Source organism: Apium graveolens, chromosome 5, assembly GCF_009905375.1.
Source record: "Apium graveolens cultivar Ventura chromosome 5, ASM990537v1, whole genome shotgun sequence".
NCBI lineage: Eukaryota > Viridiplantae > Streptophyta > Magnoliopsida > Apiales > Apiaceae > Apium > Apium graveolens.
Genome location: NC_133651.1, coordinates 146,602,718 through 146,622,651, shown reverse-complemented (window position 1 = coordinate 146,622,651; position 19,934 = coordinate 146,602,718).

The window sequence follows — 19,934 nt, the reverse complement described above, 5'->3', positions numbered from 1 at the left end:
TTCTAGACAACTAGAACGTGAGCAAGAGGTAATCAAGGCCTGAAAAACATCTAGGGATGTTAGTGCTCAAATTGTCAAGGTTCAAGGAATTGAATTACTATGTGAGAATGCATGGAAGAAAAACAAAAAGGAAATATGATTAATTGATGGACTGTCAAAGGATGTGGAATCAACAGATAATGGAAGTCATCCGTTGAAGGAAGAAAAGGAGCATCCGTCGAAGGCTCATCAATTGAAATAGGCAAATGATTCTAAAAGGAATAATTTGAAAAATCTCAGTAAGAAGTTTGGTTCAACTTCCAAGAACTTTGTCAAAGAAGAAGCTAGCACATCCAAAGATGCCAGTAAGGTAAATATAGGACACATGACTTTAGATTAGTTGAAAAATAGGCTTAAGTTGGTTGAGGATAAAAAGGAAACTAAAAGAAAATCTAATAGAAATGGGAAGGTAGGGATTAACAAACACAACAATTACACACCTGATAAGTATGCTCCTAGAAAAAGTTGTGTGCATTGTAGTAGTGTTAATCATCTATCTGCTAACTGCAAATTTTTTAAGAATGCTCCCATGCCTTTAACTCCTTCCATGCCTAACATGTCTATGTCACCACTGCATGCTATGCCTGTTATGTCTCAACAGAATCCACATGCACATTTTGCAAACATGCCATATGTTAATAATCCTTATTTTGCTGCATTTAGTATGCCTCAAATGCCATACAACATGCCTATGTGGAATAATATGTTTGAACAATCTATGCCTTATCAAATTCAATCAAATGTGCTAAATGATTCTGTGACTAACCCTACACTTCAACCAATTACATCTGAGATCAAGGTTGACTCAAAGTTACTTAAGTCAAAAGGTACAGGAAGTGTGAAGTCTAGGAAAAAGACTAACAAGGCTGGACCCAAGGAAACTTGGGTACCGAAATTAACTTGATTTGATTTTGTTGTGTGCAGGGAAAAAGAAGGAATCTATGGTACTTGGACAGTGGTTGTTCAAGGCACATGACAGGAGATTTCACCCTGCTCACAGAGTTCAAGGAGAGAGCTGGCCCTAGCATAACCTTTGGAGATGACAGCAAAGGGTTCACTATGGGATATGGCTTGATTTCAAAGGAAAATGTCATCATTGATGAAGTTGCATTAGTTGATGGTCTCAAACACAATCTATTGAGCATCAGTCAACTATGTGACAGAGGGAATACTGTTTCCTTCAATTCTGAAGCCTGTGTTGTCACCAGTAAAAAGGACAACAAAGTGGTTCTAACTAGAGTTAGAAAAGGGAATGTGTACTTGGCTGACTTCAACTCTACAGATGCATAATCAATTACTTGTCTTTTCAGCAAAGCAAGTCAAGATGAAAGTTGGCTATGGCACAAGAAGTTGTCCCATTTGAATTTCAAGACAATGAATGATCTAGTCAAAAAGGACTTAGTTAGAGGAATGCCTCTAGTGGAATTCTCAAATGATGGACTGTGTGATGCTTTTCAGAAAGGAAAGCAAAAGAGAGCATCATTCAGTAAGAAGCTTGAATCAACAATTGATGAACCATTACAACTGCTACACATGGATCTTTTTGGACCAGTCAATATATTGTCAATTTCAAGGAAAAGATATTGCCTAGTGATTGTAGATGATTTCTCAAAGTTTTCATGGACCTATTTTCTTGGATCAAAGGATGAAGCTAGTGAAATCATTATCAATCATATCAAGCAAGTCAACAACCATCCAGATTTCAAAGTAGGGAATATTAGGAGTGACAATGGAACTGAGTTCAAGAATTCTACCATGAGGTTGTTCTGTGAAGAAAATGGGATCATGCATGAGTTCTCAGCTCCAAGGACTCCACAACATAATGGTGTGGTGGAAAGGAAGAACAGATCACTAATTGAAGCTGCAAGAACAATGCTTGAAGAGTCAAAACTCCCAACATACTTTTGAGCTAAGGCTGTTAATTGTGCATGTTACACTCAGAATATTTCTCTAATTAATCAGGCAAAAGGCATGACTCCCTATCAATTGTTCAAGAGAAGAAAACCAACCTTAAACTTCCTTCATGTCTTTGGTTGAAAATGCTACATTCTAAGGAACCAACCTGATCACAAAGGCAAGTTTGATGCAAAGGCTGATGAAGAGATATTTGTTGGTTATTCTGCTGGAAAATCATATAGGGTCTACAATCTAAGAACCAATATTGTTATGGAATCTGTGCATGTTGTGTTTGATGATAAAAATATTGATGGACTAAAAGATGAGGGACATCATGAAGGACTAAAATTTGACAACATTGAGATATATTGTGATGATAGTGAAGATGAGAATGATGGAGAAGACACTTCAAAAAGGATTCAAAATCTGCCTTTGGATAATGCACAAAATGCTGCATCAGTTGAAAGTCATAATTCAGCATCCGTTGACAGAAGTATTGCAGTATCCGTTGAAAAACAAAGTGCATCATCCGTTGAAGTACATAATGGAGCATCCATTGATCATAGTTTATCAACGGATAATCAATTTACATCATCAGTTGATAGAACTCCCAGTTCCTTACAAAGGACCAATAACACAGGGGGAGTTTCAACCAATCAAGACTCTATCTCACATCATGACAATACTGAGGCAACCTCATCTAGATCTAATCTACCACCTCAAAGGAAATGGACCAAGAATCATCCTTTTGAACTAATCATTGGTGATGCAACATCTAAGGTGCAAACTAGAAGGGTTACTCAAGATGAATGTCTATACAGTAGTTTTCTATCACAGGAGGAACCTAAGAGAGTGGAAGAAGCTCTATTGGATCCAAATTGGATTTTAGCAATGCAAGAGGAGCTAAACCAATTTGAGAGGAACAAAGTATGGAAGCTGGTACCCAAGCCAAAGAACAAGAGTTATACTGACACAAAATGGGTATTCAGAAACAAGATGGATGAAAATGGCATTGTAATAAGGAATAAAGCTAGATTGGTTGCCAAGGGCTACTCTCAACAAGAGGGAATAGATTTTGATGAGACATTTGCTCCTGTTGCAAGACTTGAAGCCATCAGAATTTTTCTAGCCTATGCAGCCCATGCCAATTTCAAAGTCTATCAAATGGATGTCAAGAGTGCATTTCTGAATGGAGAATTGGAGGAAGAAGTTTATGTGAGCCAACCTCCCGAGTTTGAAGATCAAAATTTTCCAGACCATGTGTATTATCTGTTGAAAGCACTCTATGGACTAAAGCAAACATCTAGAGCCTGGTATGAGACTTTGTCAAAATTTCTCCTAGATAATTACTTCACAAGAGGTACTGTTGACAAAATTCTTTTCTTTAGAAATGTTAATGGCTCTATAATACTTGTTCAAATTTATGTAGATGATATTATATTTGTCTCTACAGATGATATACTTTGTAAAAAGTTTGCTAAGTTAATGCAAAGTAAATATGAAATGAGCATGATGGGAGAGCTAACTTATTTTCTTGGTTTACAAGTTAAACAAGTTAGTGGTGGAATTTTTATTAGTTAAACTAAATATATTTATGATCTTTTAAAGAAGTTTGACTTAATGGAATGTTCATCTGCAAGAACTCCCATGGCCACTGCCACCAAGCTTAGATTAAACAAGGCTGAAAAGTCTGTGGACATTACAAGCTATAGAGGCATAGTTGGTTCACTTCTATATTTAACTGCTAGTAGACCTGATATAATGTTTTCTACATGTCTTTGTGCTAGATTTCAAGCTGATCCTAGAGAATCTCACTTAGTTGCTATTAAAAGAATTTTCAGATATCTCAAAGGGACTCCAAATCTAGGAATTTGGTACCCTAGAGAGTCTGGTTTTGATATAATTGGCTACTCAGGTGCAGATTATACAGGTTGCAAAATAGACAGGAAAAGTACAACTGGCACCTATCAATTTCTAGGGAATAAGCTTGTGTCATGGATCAGTAAGAAGCAAAATTATGTTTCTACATCAACAGCTAAGGCTGAGTACATTGCTGCTGGTAGTTGCTGTGCACAAATATTATGGATGAGGAATCAACTATTTGACTATGGGCTAAATGTTGACAAAATACCAATATTCTGTGACAACACAAGTGCCATTGCCATTACTGAGAATCCAGTGCAGCATTCAAGAACCAAGCACATTGACATCAAGTACCACTTCGTAAGGGAACATGTGATGAATGGTACAGTGGAACTTCATTTTGTTCCAAGTGAAAAACAAATTGCAGACATATTCACCAAGCCACTTGATGAATCAACATTCACAAGATTAGTAAGTGAGCTAGGTATGCTTAATTATTCCTAAATTCATGTTCTAATTATAATTTGTTTTGTAGCCTGAAATGAATTTGTTGCAAGAACAAAGTTGGCTTTTAGTAAAGATTATTCTATCAATGGATATTCCCTATCCATTGAAAGCCAAAATTGTTCTATCAACATTATCCGTTGAAAGACAAATACATTTCTGGTAATTTTATCCTTCAACGGATAAAATTGTGCTAATCTTCAACGGATAACTGTTTACCTCATCCGTTGAAGTGTCACATCAGTCGTTTTGAGTGAGTCACAGCCGTTGATTCTATTTACTTAACCGTTGATACATATATATATATATAAATATACACAGTTGTATGTATTAAAGGCAGTTTTTAGAATACTTACAATTTTTCTTTTATTCTCAAACGGCTGTAATTCACTTAAAAATATTGTTTAATCATTTTCTTTATGTTTTAATTTGAGAAAGTATAAAAGCCCCCTTAAATTCTTATTCTCACTTTACGCTTTCTTGCAATTTTCAAAAGATTTTACTCTCTTTCTCTCCCAAAAATCTCAATCTTTCTCTGCAACTTCTACCCATAACAGTGGCACCAGTAGTTAAGATAATGTCCCAATCTGGATTTGTCTATGAGAAAAACAATTTCCTAGCTTTGTTGGAAAAGAATGAAGCCCATTCAGATTATCACAAGATGATGGACTTCATCAAAAACTGCAAACTGAGCTATGCAATGCTAGAAGCCCCAATGATTTACTGTGAGGTAGTTGAGGAAATGTGGACAACTTCTGAGTTCAACCCCTCTGATATGACCATTTCTTTCTCTCTCAAAGGTAAGGATTACTGTATTAACTGTGATGATATACAGTCCTGTTTTAAATTACCTGAAAACAATGCCATGACACCACACACTGATAATGATGTATCTAGCATGTTAGATTCCATAGGCTATTCCTTTGATCCTGCTAGTTTTGGCAGTATTAGGAGAAAAGGCCTTAGGAAAGAATGGAGTTTTCTTGGTGATGCCTTTATCAAGGTTTTCTCTGGGAAAATTAGTAACTTTGATGCAATAACTTCATCTCTTGTTAATATGCTCTATATGCTGGTTTCTGATAGGTACTTTAATTTTAGCAATTATGTTATCCTAGAATTGGGTACTAGGTTAGGTAACAAGGCTAATAGACCTCATAACATCTACTATGCTAGATTCTTTATGTTATTGGCTAACCATGTTGCTGAAGGTTTGGTCATAACTAATGAGAGTAATAAACTCAAATGCTGGGCACAAGAGAAGAGGGTCCTTGCAGACCTTTTGAGAATTAACCTCAACAGTCAGGTGCCATTGGTATACTTACCAATCATGGATGCACCTCAGGTAAGTAAGGTAAATACTTCTTCAACTCCTACTTCTTCCAACCCCATCACTTCTATGCCTTCAAGTGTGGCCATGGGATTTTTGTCAATGCCTCAACAGATTCCTACCAAGGCCACCAAACCTAAAGTTTCAAAAGCCAAGTCAAAGAAAGCCACCTCTGTTGTCTCTCAAAAGACAATAGTTGTAACACCTACCATGAACCTTGAGGGGAGTGTACCGGGTGTTAGTGGTGAGGGGAGGGGTGAACATCAAGAAAACCCCCAAAATAAGGTAGGAGAGGTGAGTGGTACCCAAGCTAGCCAAGCCACAGTTTCTCAAAAGACTGTGGTGGTTGAAAATGATTCAAACTCATCCCTAGTTGCATCCTCCCAAAAGGGTGCAACTATTGAAAATAGTCCCCAACCAGGGAGACAGAACAAAAGAGGGAAGGACACTGAAGCCACACACTCACCTGTAAAAGCTTCACAAGAAGAAAGAGGGTCAAAACCCTAGTTTCCACACAGGGTGCACACACTGCACATATACAACCACCTATATCTATGCCTTCTCAAATTCAGCTTGATGTGACTCCAACAAATGTGGAGTCACAGCCCCATTCTCTCAAAATTAACACACATCAATCACCAAATTCTCCATCACCATATCTGGATGTGGACATGATATTCACATCAATTCCTGATTCTCCCTCTTTACAACTCAGGGAGGAGCCCCACTCAAATACTGATGATCATCATCTTTTAGATGATTTGTTGGATCATCAGCCAATTCTTTCAGACTTAGTTGAAGAATCTGTGTCACCTAAATTAAAATCAATCCACACAGATTCAACAATTATGTCACTTTCAATTTCTACCTCTTTTCCTTCTTCAACGGATATTCCTCATCCATTGACAAGTGGTTGTTCTTCAACGGATAAGCTTCACATCAATTATCCGTTGATACCATCAGTTTCAACTTCAACGGATACTCCTTATCCGTCGATGGTCTCTACACAAACAACTGAATTAATTCCAAGTATAGAAGACATGGTTATTGTACAATCACTTCTAGGATTGAGGGAAGGGAGTGAAAACTTGAGTGAGATGCTGGGTTGCTCCCAGGAAAAAGGAGAGCTTGAGAGTCCAAATATGCATGCTATTTCTTCCAGCATGGCAAAAGAAAGTGAGAGGAGTACCACCTTAGTAGGTGAAGGTGAGGGTGTGAGGAGTGTGAGCCAGGGGGAGCCCCTGATGCAAGAAAAGAGAGAAATTGAGAGAAAAGCAGGTACAGGAGGTATGTGGGTGGATCCAGTCATTGCTAGTGAGTCAATGATGGTGGATGATGCTGAAAAGGAAAGATAATTTCAGCAACATTACAAAGCTGTAATTGATAACATTTCCTTGGATGCTGACACTTTTCTCATCCTGTGTCAGCCTATCAACTGTTGGCTATTCAGGGTAATAAGGAGGCAGAAAAGACCTTAAATCTAGTACATACTTCAGAATCTCTACAAAGGGATAAAGCTGCTGTCAATAGGATGCCTTCTATAGTTGGTGAGCCATATGAAGAATTTGGGGTAAATTCTAATGATGATGACTCTGATTTTTTTGATGGAAGCATGAACTTAGGGGGAGCTCAAGGCCCAAGTTCTATTCCAGAATTACCTGAATGGGCATTGACAAAGGAGTCTACACCAGGGCATTTCAATGTATCCTTAGTCAAACAAGTCATGTCTATCCAAAAGGCCATTCAGGAAACTTCAAATGCTAGTACCAAGGCTATTCTTCAAGCCCACCTAGATTCTCTTCATCTCATGAAGCTACAGGAATTAAGACAGAATTTGAGTATGGATGAGCTCAAGAAGGATATAGCTGACTTGAAGTCCTATAATTCTGAGAAGCTGGATTCAATCATGCCATTTGGTACCATGCAGGAACTATTACTGAGACTGAGAAGAGAATCAGATGTTGAAAAGAAGATGGCCAAATTGGAGGAAAGAGTTGAAGCTTTTGAAAACTTTGTGGTCACCATTCTTCAAAATCAATAGTCTCAGACTAGTCTTCTCATGCAACTGGCTAAAGCACAGGGCTTAACCCCTCTCCTTGATGATAACAAAAAGGGGGAGAATAAAGGGGAAGGGGAAGGGGAGCCATCTAAACATATACAAATATCAAAAGTGCTAGTTCCAGCCATCACTATTTCTCCAACACTTCAAATCAAAGGAAAGCTTGATGGAATTGATCTAATCCAGCTAGCAGCAGCTGAGATGAAGGTGAAAGAGCAAAGGAGAAAAATTGATGAAAGGATGCAACAAGTGTTTGGCTCTTCAACTACAAAATCCTTATCTGTGAAACATAGCACAAAAGTTGAGCCAATCACAATGGAGCACAAGCCAGTAAGGAGGAATAAGGTTGGAGAAACTTCTTTCAGGAACCTGAAGCCTATGGTACTCAAGCCAACCACTAGATTCAACAAGGACTCTACAAAGAACCCTCTAAGCTTTGCTCAACTAAAAGAAGTGGATTTTCCTCTTCCAAAGCCTGATGAAGACAAAGTTTTGGGTGGTAACATCATAAAGCACAAAGAGACCAAGGATGTAGTGGAAAGAATGAATATGGCTATCATCTATAGAGAGGGAAAGAGCATCTGTGTGATGCAAGGACATCCCAAATTCTTAATAGCCAAGAGGGAAGAGACCAAAAGGCTAAAGGAAGAAGCTAAAAAGCTGAAGGCTGACAAAAGAGCACAAGCAAAGCTTAAAAACAGCTAGAGTCAAGTCAAATTGAAGAAAAGAAGAAAATTGAAGACAAGAGTGAAGGAGACAAGACTGAAAGCATAAATGTGGATATGGGGAATATGGTTGGTGAGAGTGTGGAGGAAAGGAGTGAGGAAAGAAAGGAATGGCAGAAAGGGAACAGAAAGAAGGTCAAGGCAAAAAGGAAGAGTGAAGATGACACTAAGGAAAACCAATCAAAATCTAAATCACTACCCTCTATTCCTGAACCTGTTGTGGCTAATCCCAGTATAAACATTCAAGGTGAAACAATCATCCCTAAAGAGGAACCTATTGATTGGGATACCATCAAATTGCCTACCTTCCTAACTACCTCTCCACCACCAAAGAAATTGAAAAGAAAATGCAAATCAACACCTCCTCTAACCTCAAGTAAATTCACTCAGAAATATAAACCTAAGCCTAAGCCACAAGCCTCAAAGGATGATTATGTTCACATTTGTGACATAAAAGAACATACAGATATTGAACTCTTCCTGGATGAGCTGGACAAAAGTAAGGGGAATAAGTGCCTATAAACAGCTACCAGAAAGGCTAGTGTTCAAATATAAAGGAAATGTGGAAAGGACTTGGCCTCTTCAAAGAATTCTAAGTGAGGGCTATTCTACCTTGGTTAGAGTCTACTTAGCTATCAAAAGGGATACTGGCTTTACCAGGACTGCCAAAACTGAGATTCTCAACAAGATTGCCAGCATAAGGAAAAATTGGTGGGAGTCAAATTCCTTGCCTAGAACATTACTCAACCCTAAGCATGGAAACATAATTCATAAATCACCTCAATGGTTGATGGAGTTCAGAGATAATAAAGGAGTTAGAAGATTTTTCAGACTTGAAGACCAGCTTAAAATTGCCAGTAATGAAACTCTCAAGGACATGCAATCTAAGTTGGATATCAGTGAAAAAGATGAAGCTGAATTCTACAGACAACTCCAACTTCAAGTAGAGGAAAATGACAGGAGGCTAGGGAAGAAAATAAGGGAACAAAGAAAAAGAAAATGATTTGCTCAGACTAAAGGAGCACCCTTGGAAACACTGTAAATCTTCAATTCTATCTCAGTACATACACCTTTGCAGCACTTTTGAATTTCTACTTAATTTCAACTCATATATCTGGTAAGTGTTTTGTTATCATCAAGTTAACCCTGAATTTATGCCTACAATTCTAGTAGACATAAATAGGGGGAGATTGTTAGGAATATGTGTATTAGTTTGATTATAAGTTAAATAAAACACTTAAGTATAAATCTAGTGTTTGTAGCCCCAACGATAAGACCATCTTGCTTATCCGTTGATGGAGTAACTTTATTTAGAAATAAGTTTAGTATTGTAGCACATCTCAGTCTCTGCATTTAAGTTATAATTCTTAGAAGTTGTGGGAAATTATAAGTCATGTTGACTACTAGTGGATATGCAAATAGGAGGGCTAATTGTAAATATTTCATACCTTGTAATTTTGTATAAATGAAGTAGTATCAACTGATAGATTAAAGGCCTTCAACGGATGAGAAACAAAGCTTCAACGGATGTCTCTAAAGCTTTAACGGGTAACATCCATCAACAGATGAGTGCATCAATGGATAAAGCTTCAACTGTTAGAGCATCAACAGATGTCACTAAAGTATCAACGGATAAAGCCATCAACGGATGAAAGCTTCAACGGATGCTTAGTTCCATAGCAGTTGATAGTGATAATTCATAAGATGACAGAGGCACATGGGTTGACAGAGACTGTTGGAATGTGGTAGCCTCTTGAAGGAATCAAGAAAAAGCAGCATTTCCATTCTAGTGCAAACAAGGAAGTATTCAAAGATTCACAGATTATCTTAGATTGCATTGGATAGAGAAATGAAGAAGAAACATGTGAAGAACTATTTTATAATTGTATTTTATCTTTGTATTCACTTGTAAATTTGGTGATATATAAACCAAGTAGCAGCTAGTAATTAGATGTGAATTTTCCAGAGCTGTTTACAAAACATAGAGAAAAAATCATTTAGTTTGTACTAGGAAGCAGCTGTGATCAATTCTTTGTATCACAGATTTTCTGAAATACACATCTCTGGTGGAACAACAAATCCACCAGAAAAGTTTTTAAAGCCTTTGTGTTCTTTACATTTGTGTCTTGAATATACATCTGTCCGCACCTGCTCAAAGCAATTCACACACAATTGTTCATCATACACTTAGCTTTTAAAACTGCTCAAAACTTGAAAAAGTTTTGAGATTTACATTCAACCCCCCCCCCCCTTCTGTAAATCTCATTGTTAGTTCCTTGGGAATAAAACTATTTGATTTTAAAACTTTTTGCAAATATTCTTTGCATGCTTGATCAGCTTCCCTTTTGATCAATCTTTCCTTTTTCATCAACCTCCGAAATATGAGGAGTGATTACTGGAGAAGGTGCTGACTCATTTAATGCTTTGATCATTTTTTCATCAGAGTTAAAATCAGTTATCAGGTTCACAGTATCTGGATCTGCTTTTACCTCATGATTTGTGTCTGCATCAGGAGTTACATTCTGATTTGCTGTATTAGCTTGATCAATGTCAGTGGCTGATCTTTTCTTCCTTGGTATAATCAACTCTTCTGGATTCTGAACTTCTTTATCTTCTTCATTTCCTTGTACAGGAACATAACCTTCCCTGGATAGAAAATTCAAAACAGTAGAGTTGAATGCAGTCATTTGACTTGATTTAGAAGTTCTTCATCCTCTTCCTCTTCCTCTTGCTCTTGCAGATCTACCACCTCTTTTTCCTCTTCCCTTAGAAGTGTTAGCTTCAGCTTCAATTTGAGCCAAAAGCTCCTTTTGTTGCATAACCGCTTCTTCAGGTGTTAGATCAGGAAATTCTTCAGTTATATACCCAAGAGCACTCCTAGCATTCTTTTGCTCAAACCTCTTTGTCTTTATAGTACAAGACAATCTCTTCACATGTTTCCTTATGCCTATAAGGAAAGAATAACCCTTTAGCATATGCTAAATTAGAGATTGTAACATCATCATCCTCAGGAGCACCATCAGTAGTCTTGTGCTTGGCTTTATAAGCACCAGTAGACTTCCTTTGTCCTGAAGGATCATTCTTCTTAGAATGTTGAGTTTGTTGAGCAGTAGAAGAAATTTGAACATCTGTAACTGGATTATTCTTTTCACCATCATCATCATCAATATCTTTATCTTTTGTCTGGATAGAATCTGGTGTACATTTTGTAGCAACTATCTTCTCCCCCTTTTTGGCATCAGTATTTGAAAGAAAAGAAAATAGAGCATCCAGTTTGTCACCTATAGAAGAAACCTTATCTTCTAAGGAGGAAAGTCTAGAGGCCATGCTGTCTTGAGATTTAACAACATCTATGATGGTATTTTTCACACTTTTAATTTTAGCTGAGTTAGGTGTGTGAAGCAAAAATCCATCAATTTTCTCCTTGACACCAGCATGAGACTTCTTCATTTCATCAAGATCAGAGTAAATTCCTTTAACAGAAATAGTTGTGGCCTTAAGATGCAACTTCAGATTAGGAGTTTAAATTTCATCATAGGCACGATGAATATGTTACAGGCCAACAACAGATGAGATAGAAGTATTTGTAAGTCTCCATTTATATTCCCACTCTGTCTGTCTAAAGTGTTCAGCATCAGCATTGTAATAAGAAGGATTCTCATTGAATTGCAAAGAAGAATCAATATTGGACTTCGTAGATGCATCAATCACAGTCTTAAGTTGAGCTGTGTCATAATCATCTTGATCACTATTATTATCAGAATTAGACAAGCCATCAGAAGAATTTGCAGAATCAGGCAGAATTGCCTTGCCTTTATCCAGATTCTTTGCAAGAGATGCCTATGGCTGATGAGGTCCTGAAACAGAAACAAGGTAACACCTAAATCTCTCTATTCTTTTCAAGTGATCTCATCACTACTCACACAATGTATTACTTTTAAGAGTAATATTATTCTCACAGAAGAAACTTTATAAGTAAAGAAAAACTTATAAGATTCTTGTCTCAAAACTACCTCTCCTTTTGCCAGTACAGGAGACTGCCACTCAATTTTTGTTTAATATGATATTTTCACGCAGTCTCACAGAAAGGCTCAATCACACATTTAACAAAGAAATAAGAGATGGCTGAGAAGAGTTGTATGCTTGTCATATAAATAGAGGTAACCTCAAGGAAGAGACTATTTATAATCATACAAACATGAGAATATATAAGAAGTTAGCAATACCTGAAAGTGAGTCCTCAAGTGGAAGTGATTAAAGTGGAGGAACAAACAACACATCAGGATGCTTTTTCAAACTAGCAACTAGTAATGGATCATCAATTATAGCTAGTGTAGTTGAAGGATGATTCTCAGTAGGAGCTGTTGCAACATCAGGATTTGATCTGTCAGGAGAAGGTGAAAGACCAGCATCAGTACTTTGAACTGATGGTTCTTATGGATCTGAGACATGTGAGCTGCTTCAAAAATGCTTGGTGAAGGTTCTTGTGTGCTCTTCTAAAAAATAGGATCATTGATGATTAAATCCACATGTGACAGTATGTCCTGATGAGTTTGCTTTTCTTGTAGTAGTTGAACATAGTAAGCTACAAGATCACTCTGAGCAATATTAACAATGATCTGTGCAGCCTCAGTGTCTGCATCTTCCCTTTGAGAAGATGGTTCTTGTGTGACTGGATGTGTTGCAGTTGCTAAATCCCTTTGAGATCTAGGTTCTTGTGTACTAACATCCTTGTCAAGAGGCTGAGTCTTCTTCTTCTTTCTGATATATCCAACTACTTCTTCACTTCTTCTTTTTAACTGGCTCTTTGCAGTTTTCTTGTGTTCACCAGTTGCTTCAATTACTTGAAGATTATCAGGAAGAGCACTAGCATCAGTAGTTGGCTCCTTGGTTCCAGTAGTGTCAATCAAGTCATCAGGATGTTGGTCAATGGACTTCTTGATTTTTGATAAGGATCCTATTGGCATCTGATCATCCGAGTCAGAATTATTTTGTATGATCAGTCTTATTTTCCTGATCGGAAAGCAGTCTTCTTTCTTCTCACTCTCACTCAGTGAGGCTTGTTTAGCTTTCTGTCCAGATGTGACAGATTTCTTAAACAGCCTTTTCTTTGTTAAAACTGATGTCTTTTGAGAGACAACAGAGGAGGCTAATTTATGAGCTTGATGTGTTTGCTGTTTGGAAGAAGAAATGCTTGGGTTAGAAATAAGATGGGTGGTTTCTTGATTCTCAGCATCAGGAACTGTGATAGAGGTGCCAACATCAAGATTTACAGGCATTTGTGCAGGAGTAGGTCTATTTCTTAACAGAAATAACCTGACTTCTCTAGGAAGAAAGGGTGGTCCTGAAAATTTATTCTTTTCACCCCTTTTAATATGATCAGTGTTTGCTTTTTCAGAAATTTGAAAAACAGGGAGTAATTCATCATAATCAAAAATAACATTAGGGCATAGATAATTGAAAATCAGTTGTAAAAATCTAGTATACCCTATTACTTTTGAAGCATCTGCTCTCCTAGAAATTATGAACTATAATATAGTATTTACCATAATCAAAATTACCAGAGTAAAGAAGAGAGTACCCAATTCTCAGAGAAGTGGATGGAAGAGCATCAAAGTTTGTTGTCTTATTCAAGAAACATCTACTGATGCAGTCAAAGAAAAAGTTCCACTCTCTTTTCAGTTTAGTCCTGACCAATTTTCCAATGGTTGTGATTTCTTTTTGATAGCCTAAAGTCCTTAGCATATCAAACAGCTGCTCAGTGGTATGAGTATCAGGAGCACCATCCAGGGCAGGCAATCTGAAGGCTTGAAGCAGAATATCAGCATCAACTTCATATCTTTGGCCCTTATACTCAAAGAAAAAACCAGTGTTTACTGAATTTACCACTGCTGTATTCCAGACCTGCATGATAGCCCTGTATGACACCTTAACAGGATTCGTAAGAACATACCCAATTGGACATAGTAGAAGAAAATCCTGAATATCATGAAAAGATGATGGTAGCTGCTGATGTGTAAGCAGAGCTAGGTAATTGTTAGTGCCAAATGTATTTCCATGAATGATTGTGGTTTGACTGAAGAGTGGTGAAGCTTCAGAAGTTGTCATGATGTGTATAGCTTGTGAGAGAGAGTAACATGAGATGTGCACAGTGAAACTATGTGTATGATGAATTGTGTCACATAATTTCTTCTGGTTTTATAGCTTCACTATTCAGAGATAGGTATAACACACTCGTATGAAGAAGGTAACTTAGTGAATTTGACTTCGAAGATGGAACAATTACTGAGTAAAAGAATTCGACGGCGGAGTAAATTGCGGAAGTAAAGACAAAATACATATAGATATGTTAAGACACGACTGTAGAAATTTGTTTATTAGATAATCCATCATTAATCATTAATTAAGTGAGACACTTAAATATAGCAATAAAACTTACTCAGAGATTAATTAACACTAATAATCTGAATTAGAGCATGCTGACCTGTCGTCAGGATTTGAAACCTTTCTTCTGTCAGGATTTGATAATCTCAGGATATGTCGATTCGAATTCAATAGTTGATTATCAAGATAGCACAAATTATTAGCAAACCACAATTTTAATCAAAACAATCATCAAGAAATACAATTTAAGTAGATGATGTAAAGATTAACATGCTTCAAAAAGAACATTCACATGCATACAATACGAGATAAGCATAGACTAAATTTGTAATCAAAAGAAATTTCATTAATATTTCAAAAGAGTATATTTTATGAAATTTGTAGATTACATGCAAACGATTATAAGATAGTTCTAGTCTAAGATGGTGAACATCAACAACCTTGGTCTAAGAAGCCTGACAAAGCTGATGGTGAAGAGAAACGGATGAAGGATGTTTAATTCTTCTTCCTACTTTCAACAAAGAGAACAACAAGACGAATGATTTTCTCCTATTATTTAAGATTGTGGAGATGAAATTCTTTTTAGAAAAATAGAATATCATTTTTGATGACTTCTGGATGTTGAATCCAGATGTCGTTTGGAATATTGTTGATAGGATATTGAGTTTGGATTCCATTTCAAAAAAATTTTACACTACTTGTGCCATAGTAGTAAAACTAGCTTGAATTCGCCATTGTATGTGAGAAGCACAAGTGAAAAGATGTGTTTGAGTATGAGAAGAGGTAAAATTACTTAAGGATGGGAGGTCATTTAAATAACTGAGAGAGATAGTGAAGGAATATTAAGAGACTAAAATATTGACCAATTATTAAGTGAAGAGTTAACTTAATAAATTAACCAAAAGATGTCTTTTGAAGGCGCGTCTCCCTAGACTGATGTGTAATGATGACAGTGATACATTAATTCATACATGCACATTTAGCAAATAAATTCACTTAATTTATCATGCATATAAAAATGAAATACATCAAATATTTCTGGCTTAATATCGAAAAACACAGCATTTAGGACATATCAGGATTTGATCAGTATACATTAGGATTTGATCAAATATAAATTGAAATAAATTTACTTGTCCCAATTAACCATACCAATTTCATTCAAAAGCTTTGTAAATGTTGCTTCAGGTAATGGTTTTGTGAAGATATCAACCATCTGCTGATCAGTAGGAACAAAATGAAGCTCTATGGCTCCTTCCATGACATGCACTCTTATGAAGTGATATCTGATACTGATGTGTTTTGTAAGAATGTTGAACTAGATTTCCTGTCATAGCAATAACACTTTGATTATCACAATAAATAGGAATTTTTGAAAATGATAATCTATAGTCCATGAGCTGGTTCCTCATCCATAATAACTGAGCAAAGCAACTTCCAGCTACAATATATTCAGCCTCAGCAGTTGAAGTAGAAATAGATTTCTGCTTCTTACTGAACCATGAGACTAATCTGCCTCCCAAGAACTGACAGCTTCCTGATGTACTCTTCCTGTCTATTTTGCATCCAGCAAAATCAGCATCTGAATAAACACATAATGCAAAATCAGCTTCCCTTGCATACCAAATTCCAAGTGAGACAGTACCCTTGAGGTATCTGAAAATTCTCTTTATTGCAATTAGATGTGGCTCCCTTGGATTTGCCTGAAATTTTGCACACAAACAAGTGGCAAACATAATGTCTGGCCTGCTAGCAGTTAGGTATAACATAGAACCAATCATACCTCTGTAAGTTGTGACATCAACTGCTATACCTTCATTTTGATCAAGTTTTATAGCAGTTGCCATAGGAGTACTTGCAGTTGCACTTTCTTACATATTAAACCTCTTCAGTATATTTCTTGTGTACTTGGACTGATTAATATAGATGCCATTATCAGTCTATTTAATCTACAAGCCTAGGAAGTAGCTCATCTCTCCCATCATACTCATTTGATATCTTGATTGCATCAACTTTGAAAACTTATCACACAGTGTTTGATTAGTTGATCCAAAAATGATATCATCCACATAAATTTGGACTAAAAGCAAATCTTTACCTTTATTCAGATAAAATAAGGTTTTATCTATTGTACCTCTTTTGAATCCACTTTCAAGTAGAAACTGAGCAAGGGTTTCATACCATGCTCTAGGTGCTTGCTTCAGTCCATAGAGTGCTTTATCAAGTATGTAAATATAGTCAGGATGTTTAGGATCCACAAATCCTGGTGGTTGTTCAACATAGACTTCCTCTTCAAGTTCTCCATTGAGAAATGAACTCTTGACATCCATCTGGAAGACTTTCAACTTCTTGTGAGCAGCATATGCTAAGAATATTCTGATTGCTTCCAGCCTAGCAACAGGAGAAAATGTCTCATCATAGTCAATACCTTCAAGTTGGGAATATCCTTTAGCCACCAACCTTGCCTTGTTTCTGATGATTGTTCAATCGAAATCAGTCTTATTTCTAAAGATCCACTTTGTGCCTACAATTGACCTTTTCTTAGGTCTAGGCACCAGCTTCCATACTTCATTTCTTTCGAACTCATTCAATTCTTCTTGCATAGCCATGACCCAATCTGCATCTTAAGTGCATCTTCTACTTTCTTTGGTTCTTCTTTTAAAAGTAAATTATGGTATAAACATTCATTCTGAGTTGCACTTCTTTTCTTTACACCATCATTAGGATTTCCAATGATAAAATCAAAAGTATGATCTTTAGTCCATTTTCCAGCACTGGGAAGTGTCCTTCTGGAGCTAGATGCTCCTCCTGAATTGTATGCCTCATCAAATGCATTTGAGGCTCCCCCTGAATCTGTTGTGTTATCTCCTGATGAAATATTGAGACTTGAATCATTTTCATCTGATGTTGAATCAGCATTAGATTCTGAGAGATTAGATTGAGAAGAATCTTGAGATGATTCTTCAGTGTTAGTACCATCAGTTGACCCTTGCTGTTGCTCCCCCTCAACATGTGCAGGTTCGTTAGTATAATGATTATCTTTAAAATTTGAAGGAGTGTCAGGATTTGGATCGTCATGATTTGACAGTTCATTAGAGTTTGATCCAGATTCCAACAAATCACTTTCATTTGCAAAGATTAAGCTTTCATGAGTGTCTTCTTCAAAGCCGGGAATCTTCTTATCATCAAAAGATACATTTATGGAGACTACTACAGTGTATGTTCTCAGATTGAACACTCTGTATTCTTTTGATGGTGAGTATCCAACAAAGATTCCTTCATCAGCCTTCGATTCAAACATTCCAAGCTGATCAGTATGAGTTCTCAAAATAAAGCACTTACATCCAAATACATAAGGAGTAACACCATGTCTTTTTATCAGAGTGATATTCTGAGTATAACATGATGTGTTTACTACTTCAGCCCAAAAGTAAGTGGGTAGTTTTACTTCTTCTAGCAGAGTTCTGCCAGCTTCAATCAAGGTTCTGTTCTTCCTCTCAACAACACCATTTTGCTGAGGTGTACCAGTAGCTGAGAATTGTTGCTCTATGCCTTTGTAAATGTAGAATTCCTCAATCTTTAAGTTCTTGAATTCAGTACCATTATCACTTCTCAGGATTTTCACTTTATGAGTAGATCCATTTTCAATTTGCCTTATGTGGTCCAGAAGAATTTCTGGAGTTTCATCCTTCTTGTGTAAAAAATAAACCCATGTATATCTAGTGAAATCATCAACAATTACAAGCGTGTACCTTCTCTTGTTGATGGACATTATGTTCACTGGACCAAAGAGATCCAGATGTAGCATGTGATATGGCTCAGAAATGGAGAATTTAGTTTTGCTTTTGAAAGATACTCTTCTTTGTTTGGACTTTTGGCAAGCATCACAAAGACCATCAGATGAGTATAGCATGTTTGGCAATCCTCTTACAAGCTCCTTCTTAGCAAGTTCATTAATTGAATTAAAGTTGAGATGTGAGAGCTTCTTATGACAGTTCCAGCTCTCATTTACTGATGCCTTAGATATAAGGCAAGTAGTTTCCTTTTCAAGACTTTCATGTATCCTTGCTTCATAAATGTTACCATGTTTGTATCCTATCAAGATAATTTTCTTTGACTTGTTATGAACAACTTCACAGTGTGAGTCATAGAATATAACATGATAACCTCTGTCAGTGATTTGACTGATGCTCAGAAGATTATGCTTCAGTCCATCCACCAGAGCTACATTTTCTATTGCTACCTTTCCAATTATCAAGTTGCCATATCCCAGAGTGTCCTACATTTCCATCTGCATAAGATACATCTGGGCCAGCCTTCTTCTCAAATTCTGACAACAGGGATTTATTTCCAGTCATGTGTCCTGAACATCCACTATCCAAGATAAGTGTATTTTTCTTATTACCCTGCAATCAGAAGAATAATTAATTAGAAGGATTTTTAAGGACCCACACTTGTTGGGCCCTCTTGTTGGACAACTTAAGCCTTTGTGTGTCAGGATACTTTTGACAGTTTTTCCTTTGTCAGGATTTGTCTTATCAGAAGCAGATTTATTAAAACCAACAGAATTAAGCACACAAGCAACTTTATTAAACTTAGGCAAAGGTTCATAATAATTTTGATACAACTTGTGATAAGAACTACAAGTATAAATCGAATGCCAGCTACTACCACAATGAAAACAAGGATTTTGTGGTTTATAAAATACTGATCTACCCCTAACATCAGACTCAGGAATAGTAGTTTTCATTTTCTTATTCCTCGTGCAATCAATAGCAAGATGATTAGTATTTCCACAGTTAAAACAAGTTTTTCTAGGAGCATTGGGAACAACCTTATAATTTGAATTCTTAGAAATACCTTGCTTACCATACCTGTTTCTTTTAGAACTTTTTACTTGAGATTTGTCAGTAACCTCAGATAATTTCTTTTTCAATTATCTTGCTGACAAAAGTCCTATGTTCTTTTCTTTATTAACAGACTTAATGGTTTCCTTGCATTCCTTTATTTTAGTTTTATTACTTACCTATTTTTCTTGTGATACTGATGTTGAACCCTTTTCAAAAGTGGAGTTGGGTTCATCAACTTCTGAAGAGATAAACTTAACAGGAGTTTTAAGGGTAATTTTATTTTCAGT